Source organism: Bos indicus, chromosome 16, assembly GCF_029378745.1.
Source record: "Bos indicus isolate NIAB-ARS_2022 breed Sahiwal x Tharparkar chromosome 16, NIAB-ARS_B.indTharparkar_mat_pri_1.0, whole genome shotgun sequence".
Classification (NCBI taxonomy): Eukaryota; Metazoa; Chordata; class Mammalia; order Artiodactyla; family Bovidae; genus Bos; species Bos indicus.
The window spans coordinates 21764333-21788845 of record NC_091775.1 but is presented as its reverse complement, the minus strand read 5'-3'; positions in this window follow the sequence as shown (position 1 = coordinate 21788845).

Sequence of the window (24513 nt, the reverse complement as noted above, 5' to 3'; positions counted from 1 at the left end):
TTTGAATCCTATCACAGTTGTGTGTGTTGGATGGAGAAACAGCTTAAGGAGATAGTTGTCAGTACTATCTGGGAGCAAGGGGTACCAGGAAAGCATAAGTGTGAAGATGACTGGACGCACTGCGAGGGTCAAGGCTGAATTACATAGGCATTCTGAGGAATTTCATTATAATTAGAAGATAATGAAGAATCACTAAAAATTTTAAGTAGGAAACAAATACAATCTCATTTGGATTTTAGATCCCTTGGACAGCAGCACAGATAGGATTGGTTTGAGCTAAGTGACACAAACTAGAAGTCTAATTTTAATGAATGTATTTTTAGTTTCATAATGTCGGGGAAGTTTGTAACTTCCTTGGTTCTGTCTCATCACAACAAAAATTTGAAGCAACGGATGGACCTGCGTTACAGCCCTCCGATGGACCAGAGTTACAGCTCCGTGTTACAGCTCAGTTTTATTTAGAAAGTAAAGGAAAATATATCCTTGAGGCGTGAGGGCATGCCGACCCAAAAGACCAGAAGAGAAGAGAGGCCCCCCAGCCCAATTCTGGCTCCTCTTTTTACATGCTTTTTCTCCTCCCTCTGGGCCTGCCCTATGTAAATTGGGCTAGCCAGGAGTGCTGTTTGTTTGACCCGAGGTCCTCACTATGGTCCTCAGACCTTCCTTTGTTCTATTTTCTTGGGTTTTTCCCTTCCTTATCTTTTAGCCACTGCCATTCTGGACTCCTTTTTCCTATTCTAACAACCTAATAATAATATTACATATTTGGAGAAAAGTGCATAGTGAAAATTAGGATAGTAATCCAGGAAGCAAGGACAAGATGCAGAACTAAGGTAATCACAGCATGGTGATGATGAAGAGAAAAGGCCAGATTTTCTGCAGACAGGGTGTCTACAGAAGTTGGTGACTAACTAAATACAGAGGGTGAAGAAAAGACTGTCAGTTCAGCATGAATCTTCAGATTCATTTATTCAAGAGTTACTGATGGTCTGTTATTACTGTTTGGACTATATTATTATTGCTTTTGTCTTTAGGCATAGAACTAGGACCTGGGAAGAAAATGAAATGTCAAACTTGGAACCCACCCTGTTGCTGGCCAAAATCTTGGCCATCTCTGCCCACTGAAGCTGAATGAAAAATATGGAGACAGAGTTTGGAGGAAATAAAAAGGTGGCTTTTATCCTCAGCCAGCAAAAAGGGGAACACAGTAGGCTTGTGTCTCAAGGACTGTGCCCAACCTCCATGAGGAGTCTAGGACCTATATAAGGCAAGGGCTGCAGTCAGGAGTTGGTGACGAGGAACAAAGGTGATAGGATCTTGATTTCTTCTTCTCGCATTGTTTCAAAGACAGCTATATACTGGCATCAGTAACCCAGTAATTAGGGCTTCCCAGGTGGCGCTAATGGTAAAGAACCCTTCTCCCAATGCAGGAGATGCAAGAGACTTGGGTTCGATTCCTGGGTCAGGAAGATCTCCTGGAGGAGGGCATAGCAACCCACTCCAGTGTTCTTGCCTGGAGAATCCCCATGGAGCCTGGAGGGCTACTGTCCATAGGGTCTCAAAGAGTCAGACACGACTAAACGAATAAGCATGCAACCCAGTAACTGAGTCTGGCAGTTCAGTGGCTCTGCAGCCTTCTTTCTGATATGTAAGGACAAGGGGAAGGGTGGCGTAAGGATAAACAGATAGGGGAGATATTTAACATAGAGTTAAAGAAGAAGATGTGAATTGTAGCTCCTGCATGGTTATGGGGCAGAAAAGCAAACTTAGTTACAGACATGCAGAGTTAGGAGCTGTTGAAGTACAAAGAAAAAAAAAAACCCAAGCTAGGACTGTTCAGGCCTGCTCACTGTTCTCTTTATCGTCTTTGTTCTCAAGAGAGGGAAAGAGAAAAACTCATTCCTCTTTTTCCCTTTTCGCTGCAACAACCCTAAGATTTCAGTGTGCATGCATGCTCCTGTGCAGTCGTGTCCAACTCTGTGCGACCCCATGGACTATAGCCAGCCAGGCTCCTCTGTTCAAGGAATTCTCCAGACAAGAATACTGGAGTGGGTAGAAATGCCCTCCTCCAGGGGGGATCTTCATGACTCAGGGATCAAACCCATATCTCCTCTCTTGCATTGGCAGGCAGATTCTTTACCACTGAGCCACCAGTTGTAAAGCCCGAGGTTTCAGCATGGGTAGTTAATGGTACATTATATCATTCCCATGTACGGGCAGAATTCTTAGTCGTATAGTCTTTCATTCAGAAGATGCTTATTTTGAATACCCACTTGAAAAAAGAAAGAACACAGAAAAATGAATAGAATATTTTATTTGCGTTTAAATCTCAGTCTAGTTGGTAAATGCTCTTTAGTCTCCCTTCAGTAGTTAAGATCTGCTCAAATCCATGTTGCTACGTAGCTACAACTTTCACAGCTAGGGAAAATAACTGCTCCTTTCAAGAACATAACAGAAAAGTTTTACATAGAAGTAAATTGGGTTATATTTTTCCTCTTTGTGATCAAGATATTTCATATACCATAAAATCTATTTTTGTTAAGTGCAGTTCAGACTGTTGATAGTCACAAAGTTGTACAAACATCACCACTAATTCTAGAATATTTTCATCACCCACCAAAGAAAGCCTTTACCCATTAGCAGTCACTCCTTTTTCCTCATTCCTTGTAAACCCAATATCTTAAACTGAACTTGTTATTAATTAGACATACCTGTACGGTAGCCAAGTGGAGCCATCTAGGAGGTGTTTGGGTCTGGAGTTCCACTGAGAAGTCTGTATTGAAAAATGGTGATTTGAGGATCATCAGCAAACAGGGGCTAGTGGAACCCCTGGGATCAAAGGAGATTTCTCAGAAGGACAGACAATCTCTTAAGTATGGGCTCTGAAGAATGCTAACATCCAGGTCTGAGCAGACCAATGGCAGTGTGGTCTGAGTCATCCTAACTCTTTCTACTATCACAAAATTCATCTGGCAGTTGAAACACACATGGAACTTGCCTTCTATAGAAAGATAGATGTCTATGATCATTGTTTTTCCAGATTGATAAAGTGAACCCATCCAAAGGGCAGTCACTATTAATGTACTTCAGGGAATTGTTTTCTGCAAATTATCTGCTATACAGCAAGTCTCTTACATATGAACGAGTTATTTTCTGAGAGTATGTTCATAAATCCAATTTGTTCTTAAGTCTAAAAATGTTAGCCTAGGTACCCAACTAACACAACGATCTACATAGTACTGTACTGTAGTAGGTTTGGGCTTCCCTGGTGGCTCAGACAGTAGAGAATCCACTTGCAGTGTGGGACATCTGGGTTCGATCCCTGGGTTGGGAAGATCCCCTGGAGGAGGGCATGGCAACCCACCCCAGTATTCTTGCCTGGAGAATCCCATGGACAGAGGAGCCTGGTGGGCTACCGTGGTCTCAAAGAGTCAGACATGACTGAGTGACTAAGTACAGAACTAGGTTTATAATACTTTCACACAGACAATACATAAAAAGCAAACACAAAAAGAAAGACCGCATTTTTAATCTAACGGTACAGTACCTTGAAGAATACACTAGTATAGCAAAACAGCTGGTTCTTCTTAGCGGCTACATCACTGCTGCTTTTTTGCTCGCTTTCAGACATCCTGTTTGAAATAAAGATGCTATCCTGGTGTATTCTATACTGTCAGTCAGTTCGTTCAGTTCAGTCCAGTTGCTCAGTCATGTCTGACTCTTTGCGACCCCATGAATCGCAGCACGCCAGGCCTCCCTGTCCATCACCAACTCCCGGAGTTCACTCAGACTCATGTCCATCGAGTCGGTGATGCCATCCAGCCATCTCGTCCTCTGTCGTCCCCTTCTCCTCCTGCCCCCAATCCCTCCCAGCATCAGAGTCTTTTCCAATGAGTCAACTCTTCGCATGAGGTGGCCAAAGTACTGGAGTTTCAGCTTTAGCATCAGTCCTTCCAAAGAACACCCAGGACTGATCTCCCTTAGGATGGACTGGTTGGATCTCCTTGCAGTCCAAGGGAGTCTCAAAAGTATTCTCCAACACCACAGTTCAAAAGCATCAATTCTTCGGGGCTCAGCTTTCTTCACAGTCCAACTCTCACATCCATACATGACCACTGGAAAAACCATAGCCTTGACTAGATGGACCTTTGTTGGCAAAGTAATGTCTCTACTTTTGAATATGCTATCTAGGTTGGTCATAACTTTCCTTCCAAGGAGTAAGCGTCTTTAAATTTCATGGCTGCAATCACCATCTGCAGTGATTTTGGAGCCCAAAATAATAAAGTCTGACATTGTTTCCACTGTTTCCCCATCTATTTCCCATGAAGTGATGGGACCAGATGCCATGAACTTAGTTTTCTGAATGTTGAGCTTTAAGCTAACTTTTTCACTCTCCTCTTTCACTTTCATCAAGAAGCTTTTGAGTTCCTCTTCACTTTCTGCCATAAGGGTGGTGTCATCTGTATATCTGAGGTTATTGATATTTCTCCCGGCAATCTTGATTCCAGCTTGTGCTTCTTCTAGCCCAGCATTTCTCATGATGTACTCTGCATATAAGTTAAATAAGCAGGGTGACAATATACAGACTTGACGTACTCCTTTTCCTATTTGGAACCAGTCTGTTGTTCCATGTCCAGTTCTAACTGTTGCTTCCTGACCTGCATATAGGTTTCTCAAGAGGCAGGTCAGGTGGCCTGGTATTCCCATCTCTTGAAGAATTTTCCACAGTTTATTGTGATCCACACAGTCAAAGACTTTGGCATAGTCAATAAAGCAGAAATAGATGTTTTTCTGGAACTCTCTTGCTTTTTCGATGATCCAGCGGATGTTGGCAATTTGGTCTCTGGTTCCTCTGCCTTTTCTAAAACCAGCTTGAATATCAGGAAGTTCAAGTTTCATGTATTGCTGAAGCCTGGCTTGGAGAATTTTGAGCATTACTTCACTAGCATGTGAGATGAGTGCAATTGTGTGGTAGTTTGAGCATTCTTTGGCATTGCCTTTCTTTGGGATTGGAATGAAAACAGACCTTTTCCAGTCCTGTGACCACTGCTGAGTTTTCCAAATTTGCTGGCACATTGAGTGCAGCAGTTTCACAGCATCATCTTTCAGGATTTGGAATAGCTCAGCTGGAATTCCATCACCTCCACTAGCTTTGTTCATAGTGATGCTTTCTAAGGCCCACTTGACTTCACATTCCAGGATGTCTGGCTCTAGGTCAGTGATCACACCATAGTGATTACCTTGGTCATGAAGATCTATTTTGTACAGTTCTTCTGTGTATTCTTGCCACCTCTTCTTAATATCTTCTGCTTCTCTTAGGTCCATACCATTTCTGTCCTTTATCAAGCCCATCTTTGCATGAAATGTTCCCTTGGTATCTCTAATTTTCTTGAAGAGATCTCTAGTCTTTCCCTTTCTGTTGTTTTCTGTATAGTACAGTACACAAAAGCACAACTCTTCTAGAGGGTACATGCACATAATGGTGTACATCAGACACGTGAACTAACTTACATGATTAGACATGTGAATGCATGCTTGCCTCCTTGACAGTTGCAACTCAAAGTTTTGTATCTAGTGGACTCCCTGTACTTACTTAAGGAAATACAAAACACATCAAATCTTTACATTTTTCCTACAAATGAGAGTCTAAGGTCCTTGAGGAGAGAGACCAGGTCCCACATATGATTCTGTTCTCAACTGGACATAACACATATACAGAGGGAGTGAAGAATAAATGCCTAAGGAGAAATTCTATGGGTACTTGTGACTAAAAAGACATTTAATCTTCATAGTCTTTCATCTAATCATTTATTCATTTGACAAATATTTACTGAGTGCCTTCTGTGTACTGCTACAATATACCAATGCAAGTTAAAATGTAAAAAAATTCAGAGATATTTTCTTATTTTAAATTCATATTTTACATTTATATTTCCATGCTGATTACTAACAAAGCAGTTATAGAATTAATTATAAGAATCACGAATTGAGAGAGTAACATTGCAATATGTGCAGCCATTTGTAAAATAGATAGCTAATGGGAAGTTGTAGCTAATAGTGCAGGGAGCTCAGCCTGGTGCTCTGTGACAATCTAGAGGGGTGGGATGAGGTGGAGGTGGGAGCGAGGTTCAAAATGGAGCAGACATATGTATACCTATGGCTGACTCATGTTGATGTATGGCAGAAAGCAACACAACATTGTAAAGCAATTATCCACCAATTAAAAATAAATTTTAAAAAAATCATTAACCCAGAAAAAAATTATAAGAATTTTTAAAGACAAGTGTGTTGATTTTTAATGAAACCAGTCAGATACCATTTTTTAAAATTATTTTTCTTAAACCCATGGCTGATTCATATTGATGTATGGCAAAAACCACTGCAATATTGTAAAGTAATTAACCTCCAATTTAAATAAAAAAAGAAAGAAGAAAGAATAAAAAAGAAAAATAATTTTTTTTCTTTTTTGTGTGAATTTTTAGCCCACTTGGGAAAGATCAAGTCAAATATTTTAAAATAATCTCTTCAAAACGAAGAGAGGCAACTTTCTTTCACAGGCTTTATGTTCAACTGGGTTATTTACTACTTATTAAGGCAATGGCACCCCACTCCAGTACTCTTGCCTGGAAAATCCCATGGACAGAGGAGCCTGGTAGGCTGCAGACCATGGGGTCGTGAAGAGTCGGACACGACTGAGCGACTTCACTTTCACTTTTCACTTTCATGCATTGGAGAAGGAAATGGCAACCCACTCCAGTGTTCTTGCCTGGAGAATCCCAGGGACGGGGGAGCCTAGTGGGCCACCGTCTATGGGGTCGCACAGAGTCGGACACGACTGAAGCGACTTAGCAGCAGCAGCAGCAGCAGGAAGGCATTATATGATAGGTGCTATCAGACTATTTTAAGTCTGAGCCAATTTTTGTTACTATATATGACAAAATGGATTTTCACAATGGAATTTGACATATGTAATCAACGAACTGCAATGTTTTGCAAACTTTGGCTTCTGACTTAATTTATGTGTCATCACACACATCATCTCACTACAATTTAGTGTAAGGATCCAACAGGGCATATTTTGATGCTCTACTAACTTTTGTCTTGGAATGAAAATGTGATGTATATAACCACTTGCTGTAGATGTTGTTGCTCAGTTGCTAAGTTGCGTCCGACTCTTTATGACCCCATGGACTACAGCATGCCAGGCTTCCCTGTTCACTATCTCCTGGAGTTTGCTCAAATTCAAGTCCATTGAGTCAGTGGTGCTATCTAACCATGTCATCTTCTGCTGCCCTCTTCACCTTTTGCCTTCAGTCTTTCCCAGCATCAGGGTCTTTTCCAATGAGTCAGGTCTTTGCATCAGGTGGCCAGAGTATTGGAGTTTCAGCTTCAGCATCAGTCCTTCCAATGAATATTCAGGGTTGATTTCCTTTAGCATGGCCTGGTTTGATCTTCTTGCAGTCCAAGGACTCTCAAGAAGCTTCTCCAGCACCCCAAGTGGTGGTGAGACTGTGGTGCGGCAGATATTAATGGACCCCTAAAACACACCCCAGGGTGACTTCTAATACACGCAGAATGGTTCTTTAACTTTCCAGTTTATTTTAATTCTTCTTCCTCCAAATATTTTCTAGAAAATACTTCTCTCAACTTAAAACACACAACTAGAGTACAACAATTAGAACACAGTCATTAGGCTGTTCTTCTCTATTATTGGTAAAACATTTAAATGAATATATAACTGGAGAGATAAAACCACCACCAGAGAGAAACCAAGAAGGAAAATTTTAAACCCAAGTTAAAGAAAAGGTAAACATTTTCAAAGCTTCAGCCAACACCTTCTCTGTAAAATGCTGAGTAGAATTGGGGATAGGAGCTGAAAAGAGCTAAATCACTTTTGTAAGCAACAAATAGGGTGATTAAAAAATAGAGGGGGTCTGAGAAAGGATGGAGAGGATGAGAAGATAAGGGAGAATGCCAAAAATTGCAAGCATCACTAAGAAACTATTCATAGTAGGGACTTGTAATATTCAAGTTCTAGTTGTTTTTTTTTGCTGGGTTAATCCCTCCATGTCTTCAAACTTCTGTGGAGTCTGATATACAACAAATGCCCTTGGGACTGCTGTGGTGAACTGAGAATAATGTCTTCAATTCCTGTAATTTTATACTGGAGTCGATGTGATCTGGGAGAGGCACATCCCTGTGGGACTGCAGCTCACTACATACAGTGGTGCCTGGAGCTGGTGGTGATCAGGGAATGAAAGAAAAGTTCCGAAAAGAACTGGTTACAAAGCACAGCCGTCCCCTCCTCCCAGAGGCTAACCTGGCAATCTTCAGGGAACTGATTACCTATTTTATTTATACCTTGTCTAGATCCACGAAGGAGTTCAGCCAAGGTGAATTGTGATATCTTCCATAGCCTCAATTTCCTCATTGGTAAAATGGCCACAAGAATACCCAGACCAAGGTATTTTTTGAGAAGTGGTTTTCAAAATTCATTACACTTGTCATTTGATCACCCCAAAGAGAGGGAATTTGAATCCAACAATTTTAGATATATGATTTAGAAATATTCCAACAGTTGTTTTTGATTTAGGCTGGATTATACCTCATGCGAAGAGTTGACTCATTGGAAGACTCTGATGCTGGGAGGGATTGGGGGCAGGAGGAGAAGGGGACGACAGAGGATGAGATGGCTGGATGGCATCACTGACTCGATGGACGTGAGTCTGAGTGAATTCCTGGATTTGGTGATGGACAGGGAGGCCTGGCATGCTGTGATTCATGAGGTCACAAAGAGTCGGACACGACTGAGTGACTGAACTGACTGACTGAACTGACTGATGCAGAATTATCAGATTTCTGAACACTTGGATATTACTCTGTGGCTGTAACTCAGTTATTCCTAAGATCACCATTGCTTCTGAGATTTAATATTTTTCTGCCTTGTTCACTGGACGTGTCTTTAATTCATAAACCACTTAGGATAGTACTTTTAATTCAGGCTCTATTATTTACTGCTCATTAGCTGTGTGAGGTTATTCAACCACTCTGTGCTTTATTTCCTCATCAGGTTGATATAAGGATTAAATAAATCACCAGATCTACAGAGCACTTAGAGTCTGTAAAATAGTAAATATTCTGTTCACATTAGTTTTTAGAGATTTTTTTTTAATTTCCACAGGTCTTAGTTTTGGCATGTGGAATCTTCAGTTCTTTAGTTGTGGTATGTGGGATCTTTACTTGTGGCGTGTTTGATCTAGTACCCCAACCAGGGATCGAACCCAGGACCCCTTGCATTGGGAGTGTGGAGCCTTAGTCACTGGGCTGCCAGGGAAGTCCCTGAGTGGGGGAGGGGGACAGAGGGGGAATCCTTAAAAAAAACAAAAACAAAAACCTAATAGATTTTATATTTTTAGAACAGTGTTAGGTTCACAGAAAAATTGAGTTAAAAATAGTGAGTTCCCACCACTTTTCCCCAACGCCGGCCACAGCCTCCCTACCATCCACACCCTGTGTGCACCATCAATATATTAGTACCAATCAAACCGCAAGGCTTTCACTAGGGTTTGTTCTCCATGCTATATATTCTCTGAGTTTTGACAAAAGTATAATGACATATCCACCACTGTAGTATCATATACATACTCAGAACCTTCTATTCGCCACCATTCATTCTTCCCTTCACCCAAACCTCTGGCATACACTGATCTTTTCACTGTCTCCATAGTTTTGCCAACATATTATCTTTCACTGATAATAACAAGTCACTATCACGCCCTAATATGGGCTTCCCTGGTTGTTCAGTGGTAAAGAATCTGCTTGCAAGGCAGCAGATATGGGTCTGCAGGTTCAGTTCCTGGGTCGGGAAGATCCCCTGGAGAAGGAAATGGCAACCCACCCCAGTGTCCTCACCTGGGAAATCCCTTGGACAGACGTACTTGGCGGGCTACAGTCCATGGGGTCACAAAGAGTTGGACACGACTGAGCTCACATGCACACACACCTGTCATTACTACCTGATTGACGCTATCATCAACTGTGAATGGATTACAAGTAGCAATACTTTGAGATAGTCTCAATACAGCCCAGTACCTGATATCCAAGCTGCATCATGAGTGAGTAAACTTCTAGTGTCTGCTAAAAAAAGATCCATCAAAAAATTTACCCACAAACTTAGGGAGTAATTAAAACTATTTGAATCCACTTACTCTACCAACATACTTCTAAAAGTGGTCACAGCAAATTGCTTTGGGGGTAAATGAGCAACATGAGATGCTGTGCTTTTAGAATTTTCTAGATGTTTGGACCTTCAGTGTGTAGAAAATAGAGTCAAGCATTTCTCATTCTTAACTCTGACTCATAAAGCACAAAAAATCAAACACTGAGGAAACAATTTTTATAACATTCTTGTGCCCAGCAAACCATGCAATTTCTGCTTGCAAAGAACTTACAGTGTACCTGAGAAGAAATGCATACATACATACAGAGCCTACAGGGGAAAGATGACGGAGCAGCACAGGTGCCCCTCTGTCCTCTTCCTCCACCAACTCAATTTCTGCTCATCCTTCAGCTCTTTTCTCACAGTGAAGTTCATAGAATCCTCACAATAATCTTTTTATTCAGAATTCCTTAAGCACTTAAAGAGAAAGTCTATACCATACTACATCTTAGCTGCTTATATTACTTTCCAACCATTGCAGTTAAATTCCGTTAGAAAGCAGAACGAATTGCAAGCCCTAAGAGACTACACATTATTCCTTCTCCTTGAAATGCTCTTCCATGTTCTTTCTCTGGTTATTTCATCTCCTTCCGTTTACTGTAGCCTTCTCACCTTCCTGTGTTCCTGTGGGAAAGAGTTAGGTTAGAGGCTTCTCTGTGAAACACACTTTCCCTCACTGTATTGAAATGGATTACAGTAAGTCCAGTAAGACTTAAAGCTGGTGTTTATTTCAATTTTTTGTTGTTGTTATCAATTTGCTTTCTATTTTTTGGCTTCACTGCACAGCATACGGGATCTTATTTCCCTGACCAGGGCTCAAACCCAAGCCCCCTTGGATGGTAGTGTTGTGTCTTAACCACTAACCCACCAGCGAAGTCCCAACTTGCAATTTTTGAGGACTGGGTCTCCAGTTTGTTTTCTGATTTCTACCCAAGGGTTGGTAGACTACTGAATACAAAGTTGGTGCTCCCTAATTATTTGTTAAATTAACAAATAGAATTTGTGGCAGCATTTTGTTAAAGACTGAATTGAGATGGTCATTGAAGAAATGATGGTCAACTTTTTTTTAGAAGTCTTCCATTTCTTTCGTTTCATCACACCTCATATTTGATCTTTCAAAATCCTATTAACTCTGCCTTGTATCGAGAATCATTTTCTCTAGCCATGTGTGGTTTATTTTCTCTGCTTCTTTCTGCTTATCTGTACCCTTACTTTTTCCACTGACTAATTTCTCCTGTGAAGCTTTAGTTTCTGCTTACTTAACCCGCCATGTTCTGGTTTTTTTGTGGCTTCACTTGCAACCTCAACTCTAAATGACATTTTCGTTCCAGTTTCTGTGTATCTTACTTGGAGAGAGGCAAAGAGAAGGGAGTGAAAGAGAAAGCAAACAGCAAAATCTTACTGGCTCAGTTGAAGCTAGAGATGTTACCCTCAAGGTCATGTATCTACTTCTAGTTCAATTAAGCTGAAGTCACAGAAAGGCATAAATGAGGTTGCCCAAGCCCACGCATAAGGCCTATAGGCTGGGAAAGGCTGTCAAAGAGGGCAACTAAAGGCAATGGTAATCGTTTCTACCATGTCTCTTTAGGTCACTTGATAGACACCTTTATGCATTGTGGATGGTGAGTCTTGAGGAAAATGAAAAAGAAACACAAAAATCTCTCTCTCTTTAACACACACATACAAAGACAACGGTTTTAAACAACCTTCTGTCTCCTTTTTCTGTTATCCACATATTTTACCTTCCTTAATAATATCATCCCATATGCTTCTAGTTTTATGGTAATAATGAGGAAAAGGGAGGAGAAAAAGCAGATATGAATTCAGATTATTATTACAGCTGAATGTTGAAAAACCAGCTGGCAAGTTATAATTTACTGCTGTTCATTAATCAGGTACTGCTTATCTCAAATATAAGATTTCCTACATGCATATTCTTGTACAAGGTTAGGAGATAAGCATAATAAGGTAAACATTCAATGTTAATATAACGTTTTGCATTGTCTGGTAAATTACTTTGTGAATGTATTTTAAAAGCTCAGAATTTTTTTTTGTTTCTTTCTGTGTAGAGCTTTCATTATAAATCTGTGTGGCTACCATAAAAGGGAACCAAATAGCATATAAGAAATAGTATTTTGACCCCATCAACTTTGAAGAGTGGATGTAGGGAAAGAAGGTTAGATGTTGGGAGTCAGAAGTAAGAAATAAGAAATAGAGTGATTGAATAAAAACTGGCACAGGAAGATTTGGGGCTCAGGCAGGGAAGTCATTGTTCAGAGGAGAATCAGGGACCTGGAACCTGGTTACAGAGCACAGTTGGACAAGTAGCGATGCTGAGGGTTTAGTACCTACAAGCAGGAGCTTAGCAGGCGTTTTCTTCTTGAAGATAGGATGCTTTCTCAGATCCCATGCAAGCCACGGGTCTGGATGACAGGCAGAAATGTAGCAGAGATCCAGACATCTTCTCAAAGTGAGACTGAATAAAGAGGGATTATGGGACCCAGACAGAGTCTAGCCAGCAAGTAGAGGGCACTAGTGCAAAGGAAAGAATTTCTGTAAAGAAGGTTTCTGAACAATGCCTATAACTGCTCTTGGGGAATAAGAAATCCAGAGAGGATGAGGGTTCCTGGGAGGAGGGTATGGGGTGGGGGAGTAAATCCAACACCTGTTTATTAGAAAGAATAATCTAATTCTTGCTTATAATAATCTTAATAATGTAAGAATAATCTTAATCTTGCTTATATCCTGGCATAGATCCTGCAGAAAGAGAATTATAAGAATATAATCTGGCCTCTGATCCCAACAGACTATTACATATGACACAAATATAGAAATATTCAAAAGATGGCATATATAATAATAAGTGGTAAAGAATTATTATCTTTGACTATACTATATTTTATGGCAATCAACTTTGGCAAACATTTTGTTCATTTTGAAGAAAGTTATGTAAAAGCTTACTAAAGTTACAGTGTTAACATTCTTGAGCACAGACTTTCTTCTTTCATATATTCAGAAGTTTAACTTGTGTTAAAATATCGCTGAGAGTTAAAATTCTGAACATATGCAGGAAGAAAGTGTGTTCTTAAGAATGTTGCACAAGGAGTTCAGCTTGATGCTCTGTGATGACCTCAGTGAGTGGGATGGTGGGGGTGGAAGCAAGATCCAAGAGGGAGGGGAGATATATATATATATATATATATATATATATATATATATACATATAGCCAATTTGGGCTTCTCTGGTAGCTCAGCTGGTAAAGAATCTGCCTGCAATGTGGGAGACCCCGGTTCAATTCCTGGATTGAGAAGTTCTCCTGGAGAAGGATAGGCTACCCACTCCAGTATTCTTGGGCTTCCCTGGTGGCTAAGACAGTAAAGAATCTGCCTGCAATGTGGGAGACCTGGGTTTGATCCCTAGGTTGGGAAGATCCCCTGGAGAAGGTCAAGGCAACCCATTTCAATATTCTTGCCTGGATAATCCCCATGGATGGAGGAGCCTTGTGGTCTACAGTCCATAGGGTCACAAAGAGTCAGACATGACCGATCTACTAAGCTCACACACACGTAGCTGATTCATTTCATAGTACAGCAGAAACTAATACAACACTATAAATCAATTATACTCCAATTAAAAAATGTTGCTCTCTATACTTGGTTAGTGATACATTTTTCCTGCCCTTCAAAGCTTAATAAATTCATCTGATTTTGTTTGATATTAAATTATTAATATGTATTTTTAGTTAATGGTGAAATTCCATGAAAAAATTTATATTTTAATTTGAGGAAGAATATTCTTGAAGGAAGAGAAATCTTTCATATTTACCATGCCATTCATTACAGCTCTTACTAGATCAGGTAAATGCCTACAGTTTAAACACGTTTAAACATCATGTTCTATCCATACTAAATGTAAATAATTTTACTAACATAAATTATATTGATATAAATACATGGATATATTCATTTTAAAGTAAGCAATGTTAATGTCATGTTTACAATCTTGGAGTTACAACAAAGGTAGTTTTTCAAAGCAAAGTTTTTAAAAAATGTTAACAACTTTATGATTATAGAATGAATGTATCCTCATTAACAAGCACCATAAGCAACCTGTTTATTTTGGTTATGTGTAGGGTCATTTAGATTTAAAACATTCAAAACACCTTAATGGGGTGATAAAATATCTTCATTTTACAGAAGCTTGATTAATTTCCCCCCTCAAACCGCTAAATGGTTATCATATCTTGCAAAGGAATTTCATTTTGTTAAAAAAAAAAAAAAAAAAAAACACTAGAAAAAGTGAGTTTAGGCTATGGAATTTAAAAAAATTAGAATGTAATTGGGTGTTTACGGAAATATATATATATATATATACACAACATGCTGTTTTTCAAATGGTGTGCTCCAAGCACATAAGATTGTGATACAAAACAGATATGAAAGAAATAAAAGCTAAAGGAAGCACGATCATCGTGCCTGTTGTAAAGCTCTCTTCAAACACCGTTGCCTCGAGAATTATACTGTTAGCATTAACTACTCTGCTAAATGTAATTTCAGAGCAGCTTGGCTATGCTGGGACCAATAATGTTTTAGCAGATGTTAACAGTGAGGGAATTTAAAGATTACAGAGTTTCATGGGTGTAGTAAAGCTGCAGTGGGAACAGAAATATTACAGGAGCTGTTCTGTTCTGAGTGCATCGCATTTACTGACAAGTAATACATGAGTGATAGTCAGAACCAAGGGAATGGAACTTTATACTTACTGGTCAGCAGCATATAAATTCCATAAATTAAACAAAGTTTTATGTATTCTTCATTTCTTTTCAGACTGATCTTCCTCAAAGGGCCTTTGTTTCAAGTTAATTCCATCATCAAAGCTTTGTTCAACCATACTGTTCTCTTTAGGAATGTATAGCCCCATTCAGGCTTTGCTTGCATATGTGCATCCCCATTATTTTTAAATCTTGGCATGATGTCCAAGGAACTTCAGGTAACCTCAGTATTTCTTATCTTGGGCTCTATCAACCTGCCTCTCCTTGTATAAATCCTATCTCTGTCCATTTTAAAATGATGCTGTTCAACGTATTTTTCCCCTTAATCATCTAAAAGGAGCCATACTGTGATCTCTGAAGACATGAATGGGTGAAAACTTGGTTAAGGGCATTATTTTTCCTTACATATAATCTGGGGGTGAAGACAGTAGAAGAAGGGAGATGTTTACTCTATTTGCTCTTCATTGCAGCCTGTGGGCTTCTCCACTTGCTGTGCATGGGTTCCAGAGCTCATGGACTCAGTAGTTTTGCCATGTGGGATCTTAGTTCCCTGAACAGGGATTGAACCCAGGCCCCTGCACTGGGAGCATGGAGTCCCATTCACTGGACCACCAGGGAAATCCCATGTTTCTGAACATCTATGTAAATTTGTGAGTTGAAGAATTGGGAAGGACGTTAATTGGTCACCTGTCTATTAGATCCATTTCTTTCTTCTCTTTATTGTCAAAAGGCAATTTTCCCTAGAGATTCAAGAAAAGAAGTTTCCTCCATAACCCTCCCTAACAACTATCATTATCCTGGCTTCTGTTTGGTTTTGGCCAAAGGGAAATTATACTCAGGTATGAAAATGTAAGGAATAGTGACATATTATGGTTTAAGGCAGGTGCTAGTCTCCTTCTGATTTAAAACTTTAGAAAAATGGCTTTTCTAAGTCCACATTACTGGTGATTTTCACAAACTGTGAAGGGTCTGAGATATTCCTTATCTGTAAGCTGAGAAGTTAGCCTGTTCCTGGAAACTTGCAGAAGACAAAGGTCCCCGGATCAGAGGCAAAGAGCCAGAGTATCAGCGTCTGCTCTAGTTAGCGCAAGGCAGGGTGAAGATGGCATGTGGCCCCAGCAGGTTACGTTACAGGAGGAGAATCCTGAGTTGCAAACCTGCCCTTTGCTTTTGAGGGAGACCCCATCTCTTTCTTCCAAGGCTGTTCCCTCTATTGTTGTTCAGTTGGTAAGTCATGTCTGACACTTTTTGACCCCATGGACTGCAGCACACCAGGCTTCCCTATTCTCCACTATCTCCTTGAGTTTGCTCAAACTCATGTCCATTGAGTCGATGATGTCATCCAACCATCTCATCCTCTGTCACCCCCTTCTCCTGCTCTCAATCTTCCCCAGTATCACATTCTTTTCCAACAAGTCGGTTCTTTGTATCAGGTGGCCAAAGTATTGGAGCTTCAGCATCAGTCCTTCCAATGAATATTCAGGGTTAATTTCCTTTAGGATTAAGTGGTTTGATCTCTTTGGTGTCCAAGGGGCTCTCAAGAGTCTTCTCCAACACCACATTTCAAAAGCATCAGTTCTACAGTGCTCTGTCTTTTTGATGGTCCAACTCTCACATCCAGACATGACTACTGGAAAAACCATAGCTTTGACTATATGGACCGTAGTTGGCAAAGTGATGTCTCTGCTTTTTAATATGCTGTCTAGGTTTGTCATAGCTTTTCTTCCAAGCAGCAAGCATCTTTTAATTCCATGGCTGCAGTCACCGTCTGCTGTATGTGGAAAGATAGTCTTGAGCAAAAGCAGATAGTGCCTCTGCTTTCATGATGTGTAGATGTGAGAAAGAGCCATGGAGAAGTGTCTCCCACCAGTGATCATCTAGAAGTATCACGTCATTCACCTAGGATGCAATTGGATCGAAACCTCACTTTCAGACTTACATGGGTAGGTCCTTTGTAGTGTTGGGCTATACACAAGGCAAAATGGCAGCTGAGCTCTCTGGGGTTTCATGACTCTTTCATGGGTTTTAGGAAAGATCTTTCAAACAAATTCTCAGTCCATCGAGGTTTGTATGGAGGGTAGAAGTTATGTGCAATTGAAATCTAAGTGGTGAAAGCAGTTTTAATTTTCTTGCTGGAGCTATTATCTTTTAAGTCCTAATAATCTCTCTCATGCACAGGCCTTGAGCTTATAAATCTGTACAAGTTCAATTAGCAGTGCAGTAGAACTTTTCCTCGACAGTGCAAGGCACTGATAAAAGCAAACAATACAATTTTAGCATGCTGCTTTTTAAGAAGGGAGACACCCACACAGCCGACGACAGACTGAAAGCCTTTTTATTTTGATGGTACTCTTTCACTGTCTATCATAAACTTAGCAAAGCAGGCTTCGCTATCCTGCTATCCTTTTACTGGATATAAATCACCCTTGACAGGAAGTTTTATGCCTAAATCCGTTTACTGTCCTTGATGGTAGTCTTTAACATTTATAAGCTCAAAGGAGCCTAAAAGGATGCAGCAGGAAAATAGCTAAATACTTCAGTTGGGTTTGAGCTGATTTCCATCCTAGACTGCTGACAATTGCTTAGACTCTTGATCCAGGCACCCATTGTCAATGCTATCTGTCCTTCTATCCCTACAGATCCCTGGCTTTGGTGGAATTGTGGTGGACAAAATGGAAGTTCAGAAGGGTTTTGCCTCTGTGCTCCATGTGATTTTTGAAAAGCGTTAGGGGGCAAGGCTAGAGATAGAAGAAAAGAAAATTATAGATGAGTCAAGCAGTGGCTGAAAAACCATGGCTTTGTAGAAATTATTCAAATTAAAGTTATGTAATGATGGATCTTGTAAAATCCTATAAAAATGCAGAATGTATCCCAAAGTTACTTTCAAGTCAAACATCGAGCTCCATGAATGGCAATATACAGCACTAGCCCCACACTATGGAGCAGACGATGTTGATTCTATGACACTATTCTTCATAGCTGTTTTGTGTTACCCACTCCTTCTACACTATCTCATTGTATCCACTGCTGTTTTGTTCAAGGGGCTACATGACTCTTCCTTTGCCTCACTGTGTGCTGAAGGCAGGCTGGCCCCAGCCCCACTGGGTGACTCCTGAATGGCTTGAGTCAATCATGGTGCAGGGGAAGGAATGTGACACAGTTCTGACCAATGTGATGAGGGAAAATTCAGTAGGAGATGCTGAGAAATGCATCTGCACTTTCAAGAGACAGAATGGGGAAAGAACTTTTTTTTCTTTTACTATTGTTATATCTGGAACTAATATGGCATTCCTGTCGCTCTGAAAGGGAGCCAGCTGGATGTTAGGTCCAACATATAGAGGAAGACAGGTCCAGTGGATCCAAGCAGAGCTGAAGCCATGACTCACCACTTCCGGATACCGTCCTATCTACAGACTTCTTGTTTCTAAGGGAATAAAACCTTAGAAAACCTGTGCTGTTTAAGTGAATTAAAGTCAACATATTCTGGCACTTGCATCCATAGTCAGCTACTTTCTTTACATCAGGAAATATGTTATTACCTAGGATATTGAGATTTTTTGTTGTTGGGCTTTAGTCTCTAAGTCATGTCCAACTCTTTGTGCCCCGAGGACCGCAGTCTGCCAAGCCCCTCTGTCCGTGGGATTTCTCAGGCAAGAATACTGGAGAGGGTTGCCATTTCCTCCTCCAGGGCATCCTCCCAACCCAGGGATGGAATCCTGTCTCCTGCATTGGCAGCTGGATTCTTCACGCTGAGCCACCAGGGAAGCCCATGGAGATCTTTAGGAAGTTTTGAAACAAAGCATTAAAACAAGATAAGCATCTACATATTCAGTGCTCTGTGAGTTGTTACTTTTTCCTCCCTAAAATAAATACATTTTCTATGAGTTGCATCTCTCTAGGAAGGCTTATAGCTTCAAATTCTACTCTTCCTCCCCTACAATTCCCTTTGCAGGATTACATCTGTTCTTGTGAATACTGTTACATGTGCACATCGCTTCCAAGTGTCTCTGTTCAGCTCTGTGAATGTTACCCTGCAGTCGTTTTTCCAGCTGCTCAAAGTGCATTGAACTCAGGCCTCAAACATACCAAGGCATCATCTTTCCCAAACAAATCCTGCATCCTTATTTTTCTCATCTCTGCCAATGGCAGTAATCATCTAATTCATACTTTCCCTAGGAGCTGTCCTTGATGCTTCCTCTCCAGTTACCTAATCCAACCAATTCTTCCTTTCTGGTGTCTTCCAGTGTCAGTCAGGAATCTGGGCTGCAAGCAAAAGGAATCTGGCAATAATCTTTCAAAGTGGGAATTAGTTGAAAGAATATCAGTGGCTCCCAGAACTGATAGATGGTTTATAGAGCAAGCAAGAGGCTAGGGGGCTGGGAGCCCCAGCAGAAGGAGACTCAGGTCTCTTCTCCTTCACCCCACTTCCACCACAATGCTCTCGCCTTCAGCCCACTCTCCATTCAAGATTCAGAGTCCCAGGAGACAAGGTCACATTTGTCAAACTCAAGTCTTATGCCCCATCCTGCCCTCCCGCTCCTACCATCCAGTGGAAAAGGAGAACCTGGCCCCTTATGATTCTACCATGGGAGATGGAGAGATGGACACTGACTTACTTAAGCCACATATATTATGTGGTTCCTTCTAAGGGGAGATCAAAAACCCACAGAAAAGAGTGAGCACACAGAGATGAATTCTCAGCAGCCAAAACCCGCCTATTGTCCACTAGCCATAAATTTTTTCTTTCTCTCAATTTCCCCAACTCAGCTCTAATCCAGATCCTGGACACTTGGTCTTTGTTGCCAAGTCAGCCACGTGTCTGGTCTTTTCACCAAGTAAAACTGCCTATTCTTCGTGCCTGTTTTAATCATCTTCAGCTTCTAGAATCAGTGGCCTCAAACACGACCCCCATTTGGAGATTGTCTTGCTCAAGGACCTCTCTTTCTGAGTCTGAGTAGCTCATCACTTCTCAAGTCCTCTTTCTTATTTTATCTTTCACATGACCCTTCAACATATCCCTAGTTTTTTCTTATTGCTTCCATGTCTGTATTATTTACTTTTAGTCTATTTGGCTTATGTCTCCATTTGCTCCTGAGCTTCTATTTTCTCTTAAACACAGGCAGAAGTATTCCTCAATCTGTCACTGTCTTTGAGGTTGTTTCTTCCCAAATCCCCACCATCTGTATGTGACCTCCTCATACCCGGTGCCCCTCACTGCTTACACATGAAGTTGATCAGCGAGCAGTTCAGTGAGCTCTGCAGTGAGCTATGCCTAGCTATGCAGCTAGGCAGCACACTGTGCAGGAGCAGGAATGGTTCCAGACTTCCTCTTGAAGGCTAAGCATAGGGCAGGACATGGCAGACAGAGGACGTTCAATAAATGCTTGGTGCCCTATTTATTTCCATTCCCAGTGCCTGCCTCTTTGAGGCAACCACTTTCATTTTGGTCATTAAGCAAAAGGGAGCCAGAGTTTCAGTGTTCAGCATATTTTCAAGGAATGGCCCATCTTTAGTAACGACACACATCCTTGCCTGTGGACTGGTCTTCCAGAATACAGGGTTTCTCTGGATGAGGATTTCAGACAATGGCCCTCACATCTTCTTGGTTTGGGGAAGGGTTGTTGCCTGGCTGGGAAAAGGGATCTGGGGGTCAAACTGTTCCTTAGAGAAATTGTCAACAAATTCTCTTTTCACCATGCCCACCCAGCACTCCTGACTCTAAGTTACTTGTTGCCTCTAATTCCCAAGGCAAGATTTTCAGGTGAAATGAGTCACTGTCTTAGCTGTCCTCATGACAGGCTCAGGCTCCAGCTTTCTTGGCTTGTCCAAGTCAATGGCCACTTCTCCATCAATTTTCCAGTTTTCCAAACTATTGATTCCCATTTCCTCCTAAACCCTCTCTCTCATTTTCTTTGTCTGCGCAGATTTGGTGCCTTTTTTCTTTCTTCATTGTCACTTTGGTACAGTTTCAGAGGGAAGCTGAAATAAACAGGTGTGTTTATATAATAGATCTTCTTTTATTACATATTTGACTTGGGAAACATAGGAACTAAATCAGCTAAGTAATATGCATCATCCTTCTGGGGAATGTTGTTTTTTGTCAAATGCAAACTGTGCTGGGAAATAATGAGATTGGCTTTCTGATGTGGTTCATAATCCACCTCCGAAGGCAATTTTTTAAAAATCAGTGTCAAAATATTTTGAGCAACAGCTGCCTGCTCAGGATAAGCACCTAACCTCCAAGGGGACTGCTTGGTAGGGGACGATACTCCTTTAGATATTTTCATCTTGATTTTGTCGAAAAGTCAAATTTTTCCTTTGCTCAGATAAGGCTTCAGAATTACTCTCCAGTTGTTTCTCTTGGGTGTCTTTTGTCGGTGAAATCATTAATTTCACCTGGGTGCTCCATTACTCTCCAAGAGCAGCTGTTGCACCACTTCTATCAAAACCACTTGAGACATTAGTAAAAATGCACTCTTCTGAGTCTCCATTTCAGGCCAACTGAACCTAAATACATGGAGGGTTTTGCCTGGAATAACTTTAATTCTCACTTATATATGTATTTTATTTTTGGCTGTCCTGTGCATGGGCTTTCTCTAATTGCAACAAATGGGGGCTACTCTCTAGTTGTGGTGCATGGGCATCTCGTTGCCATGGTTACTTCTGTCGTGGAGCACAGGCTCTAGGTGCTCAGGCTTCAGTAGTTGTGGTGCATGGGCTCAGTGGCTCTGTGTCATGTGGGACCCTCCCAGACAAGGAATTGAACCCGTGTCCCCTGCGATGGCAGGCAGACTCCTAACCACCGAACCTCCAGAGGAGTCCTGAAATAGGTTTTTAACAAGAATCCCAGATTAGGCACAGTAAAGTCTGAGAGTCACCGCTTTTCCTTTTTTCATGATTTGTAGTAACCCCTTTCCACCTTGTTGGGCCAAGACGAAGGGTAACAGCAGAAGCTCACATATATCTAAATATTTAAAAATCAAAATGATAAAAAGTTCAAAATAATACATCCCATTCTCACTTTCACAAGTATTCCTGCAGAACAACTTGGAAGGATAACTCCAAGTGTAGCATCCTCAGGCTTCCTGGAGTGCCAGCCAGAACATGGGAAGATGGAGAGAGCTGCTCTGAGTTCCTGTCCCCCTTCTCTGCCCATCCCGGCTCAGAGTCTCTCTGTGAATGAGCAGAGGTAAGGACAGCCTACTTTCAAGCTCCATGCAGAAGCTCCTTCACGAGTAGCACCCTTGGGGCCCAGGGGGGCATATCCTGGTGGTATGCCTCGGTGGTTTAGTGCACCTCATGAGGTTGGACCACAGGAAGAAGTTCGGGCAAGTCCTGAAAATCGACTCAAGACCATCTGGCTGGACAATTCTGGGGTCCTCAGTACCTGGAGCATGGTGCAAAGGGAGGTGTGTGGATGCCTTACCTGGGGGTAGGTGGGTGGGGTGTGCGATCAGAGCCAGAAGTAGGCTTTTACCTAATCTGGGGGTGGTTCTGCTCTTCCATAGCTAGAGCAGTGGATGACAGTACTAAGCATGTCCCTGGATGGTATAAAAACAAGATGCAGTCTGATTTATCTTGCTACATGATTTCAAAGTGTTGTGGTGGGATCCTTCATGAGGCAGGTATTGTTTCAGACTTTATAAAGAGAGAAACACTGAAAGACCAGAGACTGGGTCCAGGCCACGCAAGTGTTTCACCAAGCAACCACCCTAGCTTTTGGACCTTTATGTAGCATGCTGAGGTAGCCAGATAGCTTAGGATACTCTGAGAAACAGTTTAGACTCAGATTTCTGAGAAAGGCCCTGCGTGGCTTGAACCTGTGTGAAAAAATTCTGACAGTAAATACACCTACAAGTTCTGATGAATGTGGATTGGTTTCAGAACACCCAGCCTCTGTGAGACCTTGGAGGTATTTGGAGACTCGGTTCAGCTTATTTTTCCGTTTCTGCAGCATATAAATTCCAGCCAGAGGAAGTATTAAGCAAGTCTTGCCTCCTGAGGCAAGAAGGATTAGCAGAGTCCGCTCAGTCCGGGGAATCTAGCTGAAGGACTGTTACTCAACTTCAGGGCAAGAATAGGTAAACTTTTGCCTAATGGTGGCCCACAGGCTACTTGGTCAATAGCCACGGGGCTGTCCTTGGGGGCCTAGCTCCTGTAGACCCTTCTGGATGGTGGTTCAGCCCAAGGGTAAAGAAATCCTTTTGTTATTTTCCAACTCATCTCCTGGAGAGGGTTCTCACCATCGATGTCAGCTCACTTCACATCCGAGTTTTACTCTCAGCTGCAATCTTTCCCATACATTTCTCTAGGTATTAGCTAGCAGGTGAGGCGTGGAGGGTGGGGAGAGGACTGAAAACAACAACACCCCTTTGCAGAGCAACACGGAGACAGGACAGTGTGGACACAGGTCACCACCCTGGAGAAAGCGTATTTGTGTAAGACTAAGACCTGGCACTTACTCTGAGACCAGACATTATCTGTTAGGCCATTCTGGATGGGAGCATCCTGGGTGCATTAATTAGGGCTTTGACATCCCAGTGACTAGAATTCCAATCCCAAGTCTTCCTCTCCGCTAGCTGATGTCTTTGGGAAAAATACACAAGCTCCCATAAAAATAAAATAAAAGCTTATATTTCCTCTTCTGTAAAATGCTAACTATAAATACCCTTACAGCAGGGTTCTTTTATTTTTCTTTTATTTTTTGGCCATGCTATGTGGCTTGTGGGGTCTTAGTTCTCTGATCGGGGGTTGAACCTGGACCCTTGACAATGAAAGCTCAGAGTCCTAACCATTGGACTGCCAGGGAAGTCCCACAGGATTCTTGATTATGTGCATGCATGCTCAGTCCCTTCAGTTGTGTCTGACTCTTTCCGACCCTGTGGACTGCAGCCCGTACTGGAGTGGGTTGCTGTGCCCTCCTACAGGGGATCTTATAGACCCAGGGTTCAAACCTGAGTCTCCTGCATTGCAAGTGGATTCTTTGCTGCTGAGGCACCAGGGAAGCCCTCTTGATTACACAACATAATAAATGAGTTCCCTGAAGAGGAGGCAGGGGCTTTCCAGGTGACGTTAGTGGTAAAGAACCTGCCTGCCAGTGCAGGAGACAAAAGAGACTCAAGTTTGATCCCTGGGTTGGGAAGATCCCCTGGAGGAGGGCATGGCAACTCACTCTAGTATTCTTGCCCGGAGAATCTCATGGACAGAGGAGCCTGGTGGGCTACTGTCCAAAGGGTTGCAAATTGTCAGACATGAATGAAGTGACTTAGCACGCAAGAGGAGGCAATTTTGCCTGTTTGTTTACTACTTATAATCTCAACACTTACAACAGTGACTGGCACATAGCAACTGCTCAATAAATATTTTTTCAACCAATGAACACAGAAAAGTAATTAGCAGTCACTGGTAAATAATGGAAAAGTTCTTTTCATCTGAATTTATTTGAAATTTATGATGCCACTATTTTGTGTATTTATATAACCCCCCAAAATCAGTATCTTGAAAACTTTAAGAAGTCAGTCA